The sequence below is a fragment of the Sciurus carolinensis genome, chromosome 13 (genome assembly GCF_902686445.1).
Source record: "Sciurus carolinensis chromosome 13, mSciCar1.2, whole genome shotgun sequence".
Lineage (NCBI taxonomy): Eukaryota > Metazoa > Chordata > Mammalia > Rodentia > Sciuridae > Sciurus > Sciurus carolinensis.
Genome location: NC_062225.1, coordinates 69,399,387 through 69,412,305, shown reverse-complemented (window position 1 = coordinate 69,412,305; position 12,919 = coordinate 69,399,387). Strand labels below are relative to the sequence as shown.

The window sequence follows — 12,919 nt, the reverse complement described above, 5'->3', positions numbered from 1 at the left end:
GATGACATGAAAGGAGAAGGGAGACTATAAGAGAAGAGGAAGGGGATTGGAGGAGAAGGTAGGGAATAGTAATGGAGTGATGGGGAGTTAAAATTATTAAAATATGTTACATGCACGTGCCACAGTAAAACCCATTACTCTGTGTTATAGTTTGGATATAAGGTGAATCCCAAAAGCTCATGTGTGAGACAATGCAAGAAAGTTTAGAGGAGAAATGATTGGATTACGAGAGCCTTAATTCAATCAGCAAACTAATCCCATGATGGGGTTAACTGAGAGGAAACTAAAGGTGGGTAGGATGTGGCTGGAGGAGGTGGGTCATGGGGGGTGTCCCTTTGGGGGATGTTTTGTATCTGGCAAGTGGAGTCTTTCTCAGCTTTCTGATCATCATTCAAGCTGTTTCCCTCCATCACACTCTTCCATCATGATATTCTGCCTCACTTTGGGCTCCTGCTGTCCGTGGACTGGGACCTCTAAAACTACGAACCCTCAAAAAACTTTTCCTCTAAAATTGTTCTGGTCAGGTCTTTTAGTCACACCCATGAAAAAAGCCGATTAGAACACTCTGTATCATTATTATGCACTAACATAAAATAAAGGTAGAATCTTAAGATAAAACATGTTTTGATGCATGAAAGTATCAAAAGAAAAATAGGAGATCTCAATAGAGATATAGGAACAACTTTTTAAAACAAAAACTTCAAGAACCAAAAAATGCAATTTCTGAAATTAAATATTAGGGGTTACACATAACTGCTGAACAAAGACAATGGAAATTATATTGAACTTGAAGATCATTGTTAGAAAAAAGATGAAAAGCAAACATAGCATCAGTGACTATAGATGAAATCAAACTGCCAAATGTATATGAATTGGAATTAAGTAGGAAAAAGGAGACACTAAAGAAATGCAGACAAAGAATCACTGAAATATTCCCAGGGGTGATAAAAGGTCAGTGTTTACAAATTGAAAGGTTTTTATTGAGCCAAAAGCAGAAAATTGCAAAAAATTCCACACTGAGGGATGACATATTTAATTATTGAAGGCCAAAACCAAACAGCAAATCTTAAAATCAGGAATAGGAAATCAACACACTTTCTATGGAGAACAACAATTTGATTGACAGCGAACTTCTCATGGGAAAATAAGCAGCAGGAAGAGAGCGCTGGAGCACCTTCAAAAAGACTGAAATAAAACTCCATCAGTCCCAAATTCCACCTATACCCAACAAGAAAAAACCAGACATGAAAGCAAAATGAGAATATTTTCAGATTTTAAAAAAATTTCAGGATTCATTGTTAGCATAAAAGATCGGGCAGGACACAAACCTCACAAATCATCTCAGCTGTTTATTCAGGAACGAAGTTTCACACAGGAACAGGGGATGCAGGAATGAAATGGCATTGGTGGATCCACTTTCCCAGTAGAAAATGAGCCACTGAACAAAGGCAGGGACTGGGTTTATATAGGTTATTTTTGAAGGGTTGTCTAGTGAGCTTATCAGTTTGGCACTCAGGAAACAGGTGTGTGAGAATTTGAAAATTTGTTTTTACTGGGCAATATTTTTACTTGGAACAGAATGGAGGGTCTGGGGCCAGCATTCAGTGTTTCTCTCCGTCCCTTCAGGGGCCCATTGTACTGTCCCTGGGAAGTACAATGGGGGAAGGATCAATGCTTTGGCTTCCTTTACTAGGGATTGTTCTGTTTTCGGGAAAGAATGCACAGAGAAAGCTCTCAGTGTGTGGCTTTCTTTTTCACTCCCTCTCCTCAATCCTCAATGTTTAGTTTTTTGTTTTGTTTTGTTTGTTTTTTTTCACTTTCCATATGTAATACTCATAATTACTGAACAATACACTGTAAAGAAAGGTTTTCTCGCTAAAAGACAAAAATACCTCATGAAGATATGGCTCCTCAACCAAAAATGTAGAGTGTCAGAAATGGGCATTTGGATAAATGAAAAAAACAAACAAACAGCTGTTTTTTTCCTTTTACTATTCTTTAATTCAAATGCTATTTACTGAATGTTTATGCCCCCCAAAGATTACATGGTAAAAGATGAACCTCCAATGTCATGGTATCAATAGTGGGTTTTTAGGCTGGGGCTGTAGCTCAGTGGCAGAGCACTTGTCTAGCAGCATAAGGCCCTGGGTTGATCCCCAGCACCATAAAAATAAAAATTAGGAAGTGGGGCTGGGAGGTGGTAATTTGGTCATTAGAGTGGAGCCCTCATAAATGGAATCAGTAAGAAGAAAGATAACTCTCCTAGCCACTTACTGACACGATGAAAAGACAGTCACCTGAAAACCTTTATCAGGCACCGAATCTTCCAGTCCCTTGATCTGGGATTTTCAGACTTCAAAACTGGGGGGAAAAAAAATGTTTAAGTCACCTAGAATATGAGATTCCATTATAACAGCCCAAACTGACTAAGACACCATATAACTGTTTATAGTTTTGTTACAACATTGCTTTATAAAATTTCTAATGTTGAAGCCAGAATTAAAGACAGGCAGTTGGTATAAATAGGTGATTGGGTCAGATGGAGAAAATAGAGACCAGTTTGGGTGGGGGAAGTTGGAGGTCGCCCCTGGGAAATTGGAATGTCAGTGTCTCCAGAGCCCTTTGATTACCAAGATTACCTGCCTAAACTACCCCTCCCAAAATGTTGCAGACTGGGAGTAGTTAATTAATACCCTTTGGGCTGCTACCTGCCTGGTCACTCCATTTGGCACTTCTCCCTGCCCATCTGCTTCTCCCCTTTTGGCCATCCCACCAGCATCTCCTGGACCTAGGCACAGGAAGGAGAGATAAGCGAGGAGAGAGCACAATAAAGAAAGTAAAAAGTATAAAAGGGGCAGGGTTCTCATTTCTAGGGATAGCAGAATACTAGCTTTGACCCCCTTCTCCCTCCCGGGAGAAGTCTGCGTTACTACTTTTTAAATAAAACCTGCTTTCTATGTTTGCCTCAGAATGCTTCTCTAAAGCTCAAACTACAATATTTGAGGAAGCAGAACTTGTCACCGATAACTGGCGGAATCAATGTGTGATATACCACATATACAACTATAACATAAAGGATACAGAGATATAAATGTATAATGTTGCAAAATTTTTATTTTTTATGTGAGGTAGTAAATTACAATTATAACTACATTGGGAAGTTACGTTTGGAACTGCAAGAAAGAAAACAAAACTCTCCTGAGTTTTGCCAATGACATCACCTTGTGAATAAGATGCTGAAGCAAACTTATAATCAATAAATAGTTTGGCAAGTTTACAAAATTCGGCAATATAAAAATCAATTTAGTCCTATACATGAAATTACAAAAATACATGAAATTACAAAAACAATCCATTTATGATAGCACCAAAAAGAATACTCAGAAATAAATTAAGCAAACTAAGTGTAAGACTTATATACTAAAAAATACAAAACAGTATTGAAAGAAATTAAAGAAGATTTAAATTAATGGAAAGATATCCCAAATCCATGTGTTGGGAAACTTAACATTGTTAGATGCCATACTCCCTGCTATGAACTGAATTGAATTAAAATTCATGTATTGAAGCCCTGAACCCCAATGTGACTGTATCTGGAAACAGGGTCTAGAGTAGATAATTAAGGTTAATTAAGGTTCTCAGGGCAGACAGAGTCCAGTCTGAGATGACTGTGGCTTTATTTACACAGAGAGATACCTTTCTCTCTGTCAACGGGAGGATGCAGCAAGAATGCAGCCATCTGCAACTCAGAGAGCCTTCACCAGACACTGACCCCTATTGGTACATTCAGAAATGTGAAAAACAAATTCCTATTGGTATTTTGTTTTGGCAGCCTGAAACCAAGACACTCCCCAAACTGATGTACATATTCAACTCAATATCTATCAAAATCTGAGATGATATTTCTTTCAGAAAAACAAGAAAGTTGATACTAAAACTCATATGGAAATGTAAGAGATCCAGAATGTACAAAGCAATCTTTAAGGAAAAAAAAAAAAAAACCAAAGGACACACGTTTGCCAATTTCAAAACTTAATGCAAAGAAACAGTAATCAAAATAGTGTAGTACTGATAAGAGAAAGATGCAAATATCAGTTGAACAGAATTTGGAGTCCAGAAATAAATTACACATTTATGATCAACTGATTTTCAACAAGGGTGCCAAGTTCATTCAATGAGGAAACAAGAATTCTTTCAACAAATGGTACTAATACAACTAGTCAAAAGCAAAGAATGAAGTTAGAACTCTCATGTCATGTACAAAATGGATCAAACACACAAATGGAAGCATCAAAACTATAAAACTTAGTAGAAAACATATGTAAATACTTATGACCTTAAATTAAGCAAGTTTCTTAGATATAACATGAAACAAAATTAAAATTAGATTAATTGAGCTTTATTAAAACCAAACACATTTTTTCTGCAAATAATACCACCAAGAAATTTGAAAAAATGGCCCCCAAAGTGGGAGAAATATTTTCAAGTCATATCATTCATAAAGGTCTACTATCAAGAATATATATATATATATATATATATATACACACACACACATATATATTCATACATTTTAATATATATTAAAACTCTTACATTTCAACAATGAAAAAGTTAATAATCCAGTTTTTAAGGAGACAAGGATCAATGTGTTGATATACCACATATACAATTATAACAATGGATACAGAGATATAATTTATAAATTTATAAACATTTCTCCAAAACAAATATACAAATAACCAATACACACATGAGAAGATGCTCAGCACAACTAGTTATTAAGGAAATACAAATCAGAACCAAAGATTAAATGGTAAATCATTAACCTCCAATGTTGTGGTGTTAAGAGTGGAGTTTAAGGCTGGGGTGTAGCTCGGTAGCCTAGTAGACCATTCAGGAGAAGGGCTCCACTTTTCTGGGGAGTAGAGAGTAGTGACAGGAAGTCATTTTGTGAAGGTCACACCTAAGCTTGCAGCTTTGGGAAAAATGAATTCCTGCATCTTCATGACTTCTGAAGATAGCCCCAAATATTGCCATGGGGCTGAGAGTACACCACAAAACCTCAGTGCACCAAGTTTCTCCCTGTGCACCAAGATCTACTCCATTCGCACACACACACACACACACACACACAAACTGTTGCCCTCACCTGCAGGGGTTTAGCCTTCTGGGCTGAGAACACTCTAGCACCACCTTCTGTGCACAGGCAGGAGCCTCTCCACCTCCTGGGGGCGCTGCGGAGCTTAGGGTCCACCTTGGCTACACTGGAGAAGGGTGGAGTGAGGTCTGTGTTAATAGCTCCGGCTTCTCCCCACCAGCACACCGAGCAGCAGCCTGCACCAGAAAGGCATTGGGGTGCGGGATTGCAGACACCCAGGCCTGTCCTCTCTGTGCAACCAGAGAACACACTGATGGGCCCCCGTGGAGCTACCAAAGCCACACCAATGCACACCAGAGCTGAGCAGGGTGAGGACTGTGTGGATAGGCTTCAGGGCTCAAGGTCGGTACATGTTTTTGAAGCAGGAGACTGATCTAGACACAGGAAAAGATAAATATAAATATGCAGCTCTCCAACTCAACCCAGAGCCGTGGATTCAGTCACTGCCTCCCAGCCCAGAGACACAAGAACAGGCGCCAAGGCTTGAACATTTGTTACGCCCCAGTAACTGGTGTACACCAAATCGGGAAGTCCCTGGAAAAAGTCTCTCTGCCTTAAATACCTCCGCAAGGAGACATTTTAGTCTTTGTTAATATTAATTTTTACTTTGCTGGCATTGTCTTCTGCACTGGTTTATTTTGGTTTCCTTTGTTATTTTTTATTTGTTTTATTATTATATAATTTTAGGCTTCTTTTTTAAAAAAATTATTAATTGGATTTATTCCCTTTTTTCTCCTTTCTCATTTTTATACTCTCCCCTGCTATTTTATCTTTTTTTCCTCATATTTTTCTTCTTCTGTTTCTTTTCCTTCCCTTCCTTATTCCTTTTTTCTAACTTTCTTGTGCCTTTTCTTCTTTCCCTTTTCTTTCTTTTTTTATTCTACATCATTTAATATTAACTTTATATTCTTTATTGCCTAATTTTCAACCTATTTTATGTTATTACTCCCACTTTCTTCTCTTTGATTAGTGGAATCAGAGCACATTTCACAAAGTTTTTACTATAGGTTAGTATAGTTTGCTTCAAGATGTTGTTATTTTGGGTGGTTATTCTATTCTCTCAAAGTGGTGCTGGGGACCGCACACAGCACTTGAAACACATTCAACGTATTTATGGAACTCAGATATACCCCCAGCTCCAGACACATGGCAAAGAGAAAGAAGCTCACCAAAAAGACCCTCGCATAACAGTAGAAGAGATATCCATTTCAACAAAGGCACAAATCTCAACATAGAAATACAGAAAACATTAGAAAACAAGGTAATAAGCCCTCTAAAAGTTCACAACTCTCAATAACTGAAATCATAGACACTGAAGTGGAGGGATTACCAAAGAATTCAAAGCGTTGATTATGAAAATGATCAATGAATTAAAAGAACAAATGAACTAAGGATGACAATTCAGGATATGAAAGAGTACTTCAGTTAACAGAGATTCTGAAAAAGAATCAAACAGAAATTTTGTAAACGAAAATTCAATGAGCCAAATAAAGAAGTTCAGTGGAGAATCTCACCAATACAGTAGAACAAGCAAGAGAAAGAAGACCAAGGCTCAAAGATAAGATGGATAAACTAGAACATTCAGACAGAAAAAGAATAAGAAACTATGAACAACCAGGCACGGTAGTGCACACCTGTAATTCCAGTGACTCAGGAGACTGAATTAGGAGGATTTCGAGTTCAAAATAGGTCTTAGCAAAATCAAGGTGCTAAGCAACTCAGTGAGACCCTGTCTCTAAATAAAATACAAAATAGGGCTGGGGATGTGGCTCAGTGGTCAAGTGCCCCTGAGTTCAGTCCCCAGTATCAAAAAAAAAAAAAAAAAAAAAAAAAAAAAAAAAAAAAAAAGAATAAAGAAACTATGAACAGAAAATGCAAGGCCTCTGGGACAATAATAAAAGATGAAATCCAAGACTTACAGATCTTGAAGAAATAGTGTAGATACAGGTTAATGGCATGGTAAACATACTCAGCGAAATAATTGCAGAAATGTTGCCTAATCTTGGGTGTTTTAATCAGGTTTTTTTGCTACTGTAACCAAAAGACCTGACAATAACCATGTTAGAGGAGGAAAAGTTTATTTGGTGTTCACAGTTTCAGAAGCTTCAGTCCATAGATGGCTGGTTTCATTGCTGTGGGCCCAAAGTAAGGCAGAACATCACGACAGAAGAGGAAAGAAGCTCAGGACATGGCCATTAGGAAACAGAGAGAGCTCCCCAAAGACTTACCCCTAGCAACCTACTTCCTCCAGCCATACCCTATCTGCCCACAGTTACCACCCACTTAATCCATTCAAGTGGATTATTGCATTGATTAGGTTAAGGCTCTCACAATCAAATCGTTTCACCTTTAAACATTCCTGCATTGTCTCACACATGAGTTTTTTGGGGATACCTCATATCTAAACCACAACATTGGGAATGAACTAGACATTCAGATATTGGACTAAAACCCCAAGTAGACATGACCAGAAAAAAAACTTCTCCATGACACATTATAATTTAAATGTCAAAAATTCAGAACAAAGAAAGGCTTTTAAAAGTTGAAAGAGAAAAGTCACTATAAAGGTAAATTCATCAGAATAACAGATTTCTCAGCAGAAACTCTGAAGTCCAGGAGGGTATGAAATAATGTATTTCAAGCCTTGAAAGAAAATAACTGCAAACAAGTTTACTATATTCAGTAAAGCTATCCTTCAGAATCAAAGGAAACATAAAAACATTCCAAGATAAGCATAAACTAAAGGAATTTATGACCACTAAACCACCATTACAGAAAACACTTAAAATAAACCTACACCCAGAGGAAGATAAAAATAACCAAGAGAGACTGAGAAAGAAAAACATTTTATTAGAAAAATAGATAAGCAAAAGAGAATTAGAAAGGAATCAAGCTTTAGAAATAAAACAAAATGATAGGAAATAATACATACCTCTTTGTAACACCAAATGTAAATGGCTTTAATTCTCCAATTAAAATATATAGGCATATTAAATTTAAAAGCAAGACCCAACTATATGTCATCTTCCAGCAACAACAGCTCACTGAAAAAGACATCCATGGACTGAAAATGAAAGAATGGAAAATGATTTTCTATGCTAATGGAATTTAAAAGCAAGTAGGAGTAGCTATTCTCATAACCAACAAAGCATACTTCAAGCCTAAATTTGTCAAAAGAGGCAAAGAAATTCACTATATAGTGGTAAAGGAAACAATCCAACAAAAAGACATAACAATTGTAAATATTTATACTACAAACCTCCAAGCACCTAATTTAATGAAACAAACAGTACTCAATATAAGGGATAAATAGTCTCAATACAATAATGGTGGGTAACTTTAATACACCACTCTCACTAACAGATAGGTCATCCAGATGAAAAATCAATAAAGATACTACAGAGTTAAACAATACCATAGACCTAATGTACTTAGATATCTACAGACTATTTTTTCTAACAAAAACTGAATATACTTTTTTCAGTTGCTTAAGACACCATTTCCAAAATAGATAATAAGGCATATCTTATCAAATTCAAAAATTTGAAATAATTTCCTACATCTTATCAAATAATAGAATGAAACTAGAAATCAACAACAAAAAAACTACAGAAACTATATAAATGCATGGAGATTAAACAATGCACTTCTGAATTATGAATGAGTCTTTGAAGAAATGAGGGGTCAAATTTAAAAACTCAGAAGCAAATGACAATAGAAACACAACATATGAGTATCTGTGAGATACAGTAAAGGCATTACTTGTTTGTCTGCTTGTTTTTATTATAATTTTACATAGTAGTTGGGTTCATTTTGACAAAATCATACGTGCATGGAATTTGATTTACTCCCTTTCAGTTCCTATTCTCCCACACATACTTTCCTTCCCTTCCCCTCGCCCTATTCTCCTTCCTCTACTGATCTTCCTTTTTTTTTTTTCAACAAAACAGCTGCAACTTTTTTTTTTTTTTTGCAATTACAGAGTGGTATTCAGTTAACAGAACAACAATTATTTCATATAAGCTTCATCTGAAGATGAAAAACTACCGTCCCCATATATAACTAATTTGTGCTCTGCACCAACAAGAACCTGCTTTAAACTTCCATGCCAATTTACAACCCCCATACTGTACCAGGCAAAGTTAGTGGCTATTGAAAATACCACCAGGACAGGGTTATCTAAAGACACATTCGGTAGTGTGTTAACTATACAAAAAAAGGCACTGTACAGTTTAAAAACAAATCTTACACAGCCTTACATTTCAATTTTTTTCTTTAAAAGGAGTGAGTTGTGTACAGGGGCATTAAATGCTTTATAGACAAGAAAAAAAAACTGCTCTAGAACCAACTTATTCTTCATCATCTTCTTCTTCTTCATTTTCTTCATCTTCCTCTTCCTCCTCATCCTCTTCATCTTCCTCCTCTTCCTCCTATTCCTTCTTTTTCTTGCTTTTTTCAACCTTGACAACTCCCTTTTTTGCTGCATCAGGTTTTCCCTTAGCTTGGTAGGCAGCGATTTCCTTTTCGTATTTTTCCTTCAGCTTAGCAGCTCTCTTTTCCTAAGGCTGCTTGTCATCTGCAGCAGTGTTGTTCCACATCTCTCCCAGTTTCTTTGCAACATCACCAATGGATAGGCCAGGATGTTCTCCTTTGATTTTGGGGAGATACTCAGAACAGAACAAGAAGAAGGCCGACAGAGGCCTCTTGGGTGCACTGGGATCCTTGAACTTCTTTTTTGTCTCCCCTTTAGGAGGGATATAGGTTTTCATTTCTCTTTCATAAGAGGCCTTGTCCACCTTTGCCATGTCTTCAAATTTTCCTTTCTCTTTAGCAGACATGGTCTTCCACCTCTCTGAGCACTTCTTAGAAAACTCTGAAAAGTTGACTGAAGCATCTGGGTGCTTCTTCTTGTGCTCCTCCCAGCAAGTTTGCACAAAGAATGCATATGATGACATTTCGCCTCCAGGCTTCTTAGGATCTTCTTTGCTCATATTTAATTGTTTTTCCTCAGCAAGGCACAGAGTAGCCCAGTGCCCATCCGGCTCTCACTGGCCCCCCACTCTCTCTATGGAGCTCAATGTACTGCAATGGCTGAGAGAGCGGGAGCCAGACGCAGCCTCCTGATCTTCCATTTATTTGTTTATTTATTTATTTATTATTGGTGACTTTTACATATATATATATATAAAGGTAGAATTCCCTGACGCAGCCTCCTGATCTTCCATTTATTTATTTCTTTAGTTAGTTAGTTAGTTAGTTAGTTATTATTGGTGACTTTTATATATATATATATATATATGTATATATATATATATATATAAAGGTAGAATTCCCTGTGTTATATTTTCCAACAATGTATGAATGTACCTTTTAACCAAACGCCTCACCAGTTTTATTATTATTTGTATTCTTGATCATTGCTATTCTGACTGGTGTGAGATGAAATCTTAGTGTAGTTTTGATTTGCATTTCCCTGATTGCTAGAGATGTTGAATGTTTGTTCATACATCTGTTAGCCATTTGTGCTTCTTTTTTGAGAAATGTCTGTTTAGTTCTTTTGCCCATTTATTAATTGGGTCATCTGTTGAGTTTTTTGTTTGTTTTGTTTTTAATTTTTTTATTTGTTCTAATTTGTTGTACTTGACAGTAGAATGCATTTATACAGTTTGAGAGATCATATACAAATGGAGTGTAATCTCTCATTTTTCTGATTATACATATTGTAGGATCACATCCATTGTTTTGTTTCTGATAGCAAGTTTTTTGAATTCTTTACATATTTTGCATACTAATACCTTATCAGAAAAGAATCTGGCAAAGATTTGTCTCCAATTCTGTAGGTTCTCTTCATGTTCTTAATCATTTGCTTTGCTGTACAGAATCTTTTTAATTTGACGGCATCCCACTTATTGATTCTTGGTTTTATTTCTTGAGCTTTAGGGGTCTTGTTAAGGAAGTCAGTGTCTGCATCAATATGATGGAATGTTGACCCTGTGTTTTCTTCTAGCAGTTTCAAAGTTTCTGTTCTAATTCTTAACTTTTTGATCCACTTTGATTTGATTTTTGTGCAGGGTAAGAAATAGGGATCTAGTTTCCTTCCTCTACATATGGATATCTAGTTTTCCCAGCAGTATTTGTTAAAAAGTCTATCTTTTTCCCAATGTCTATTTTTGGCACATTCAGCAAAGGCAGTTCTAAGAGAGAAGTTTATCGCTGAGTCCCTACAGAAAAAAAAAAAATCAAAGATATGGAAGACTGAGACAGAAGATTGCAAGTTTGAGACCAGCCTGGGCAACTTAGCGAGGTCCTGTCTCAAAATAAAAAGGTGGGGGCCCACTGGGGATGTAGCTCAGTAGTAGAGCATTCCTGGATTCAATCCCCAGTACATTCCCAAAATCAGGGAGATCTCAAATAAATAACCTAATGATACATCTCAAGGACTTAGAAAAACAAGAACAAACCCAATATCAAAGCCAGTAGGAGGAAGTAAATCATAAAGATCAGAGATGAAATCAATGAATTAGAAAATAAAAGAACAATGCAAAATGTCAATGAAACAAAGAGTGGGTTCTTTGAAAAGATAAACAAGATTGATAAACTCTTAGCCAAACTAACCAAAAGTTAGATTCTATATCACCCTAGTCAGAATGGCTATCATCAAGAAACAAATAATAATAAGTGCTGGGGAGGATGCAGGGAAGAAGAAACCCTGATATACTGTTAGTGGGAATATGAATCTGTCTAGTCATATGGAAAACATATAGTGATTCCTCAAAAAACTAAAAGTAGAACTACAATATGATCCAGGAATACAATTTCTTAGTATTTATCTGAAAGAATTAAATTCAGCATACTTTAGAAATACATGCATACCCATTTTTGTCATGATATAATTCACAACAGTTCAGTTACAGAATCAGCCTAGATGTTTGTCAACAGATGAATGGATAAAGAATATGTGATTGAGATGTATATCATATATATGATATATCTGATCTATATAGGATATATGTATATAAATGTGATATGTATCACATTTTTAATGTAACAGTATTATTCAACCATGAAGAAGAATGAATTTATGTCATTTGCAGGAAATAATAGAACTGAATTTCATTGTTAAGAGAAATAACCCAAATTTAGAAAGACAAGTATTGCATGTTTTCCCTTACATGTGGAAGTTAGAAAGAGGGAAAGGGATGTATGAATGTAAAAGAGAAACCATTAACCTAGAAGATGATGATCAAGGAGAGAGCTAAAGATGAGTACTGAAAAGTGAAATTGATCAAATTTTGTTATGCACTTGTATGAAGAGCCACAGTGAAACCCACTATTCTGTGCAATTATTATGCACAAAGAAAAAGCTGATTGTAGAGTTACCATGCAATTCCATTCCTGTGTATTTACCTGAAAGAAATGAAAACATGCATTCATGCAAAAATTCAGACATAGGATGTTCATAGCAGTATAATTCATAATAGCCCCAAAGTGAAAATGACCCAAATGTTCATCTATAAATGAATAACTAATTACAATTTGATTTATCCATAAATGAAATATTATTCAGCAATAAAAAGAAATAATGTACTGATATGTGATATAATGTAAATCTCAAGAACATTATGTCAGATTAAAGAAGTCAGTCAAAAGAGACCATATGGTTTATGTTTTCATTTTAAAAAGTGTCAAGAATAAGTAAATCTATACAGATATAAATAAATCAGTGGTTGTCTAGGGCTTGAAGGGAGGGAAGGAGGC

At 36.0% G+C, this 12,919-nt stretch overlaps 1 pseudogene; it reads right to left on the bottom strand.

The window, feature by feature from the left end:
* Positions 1–9,510: 9,510 nt before the first annotated feature.
* LOC124963171 (high mobility group protein B1-like) lies at positions 9,511–10,155 on the bottom strand (annotated as a pseudogene).
* Positions 10,156–12,919: the final 2,764 nt, after the last annotated feature.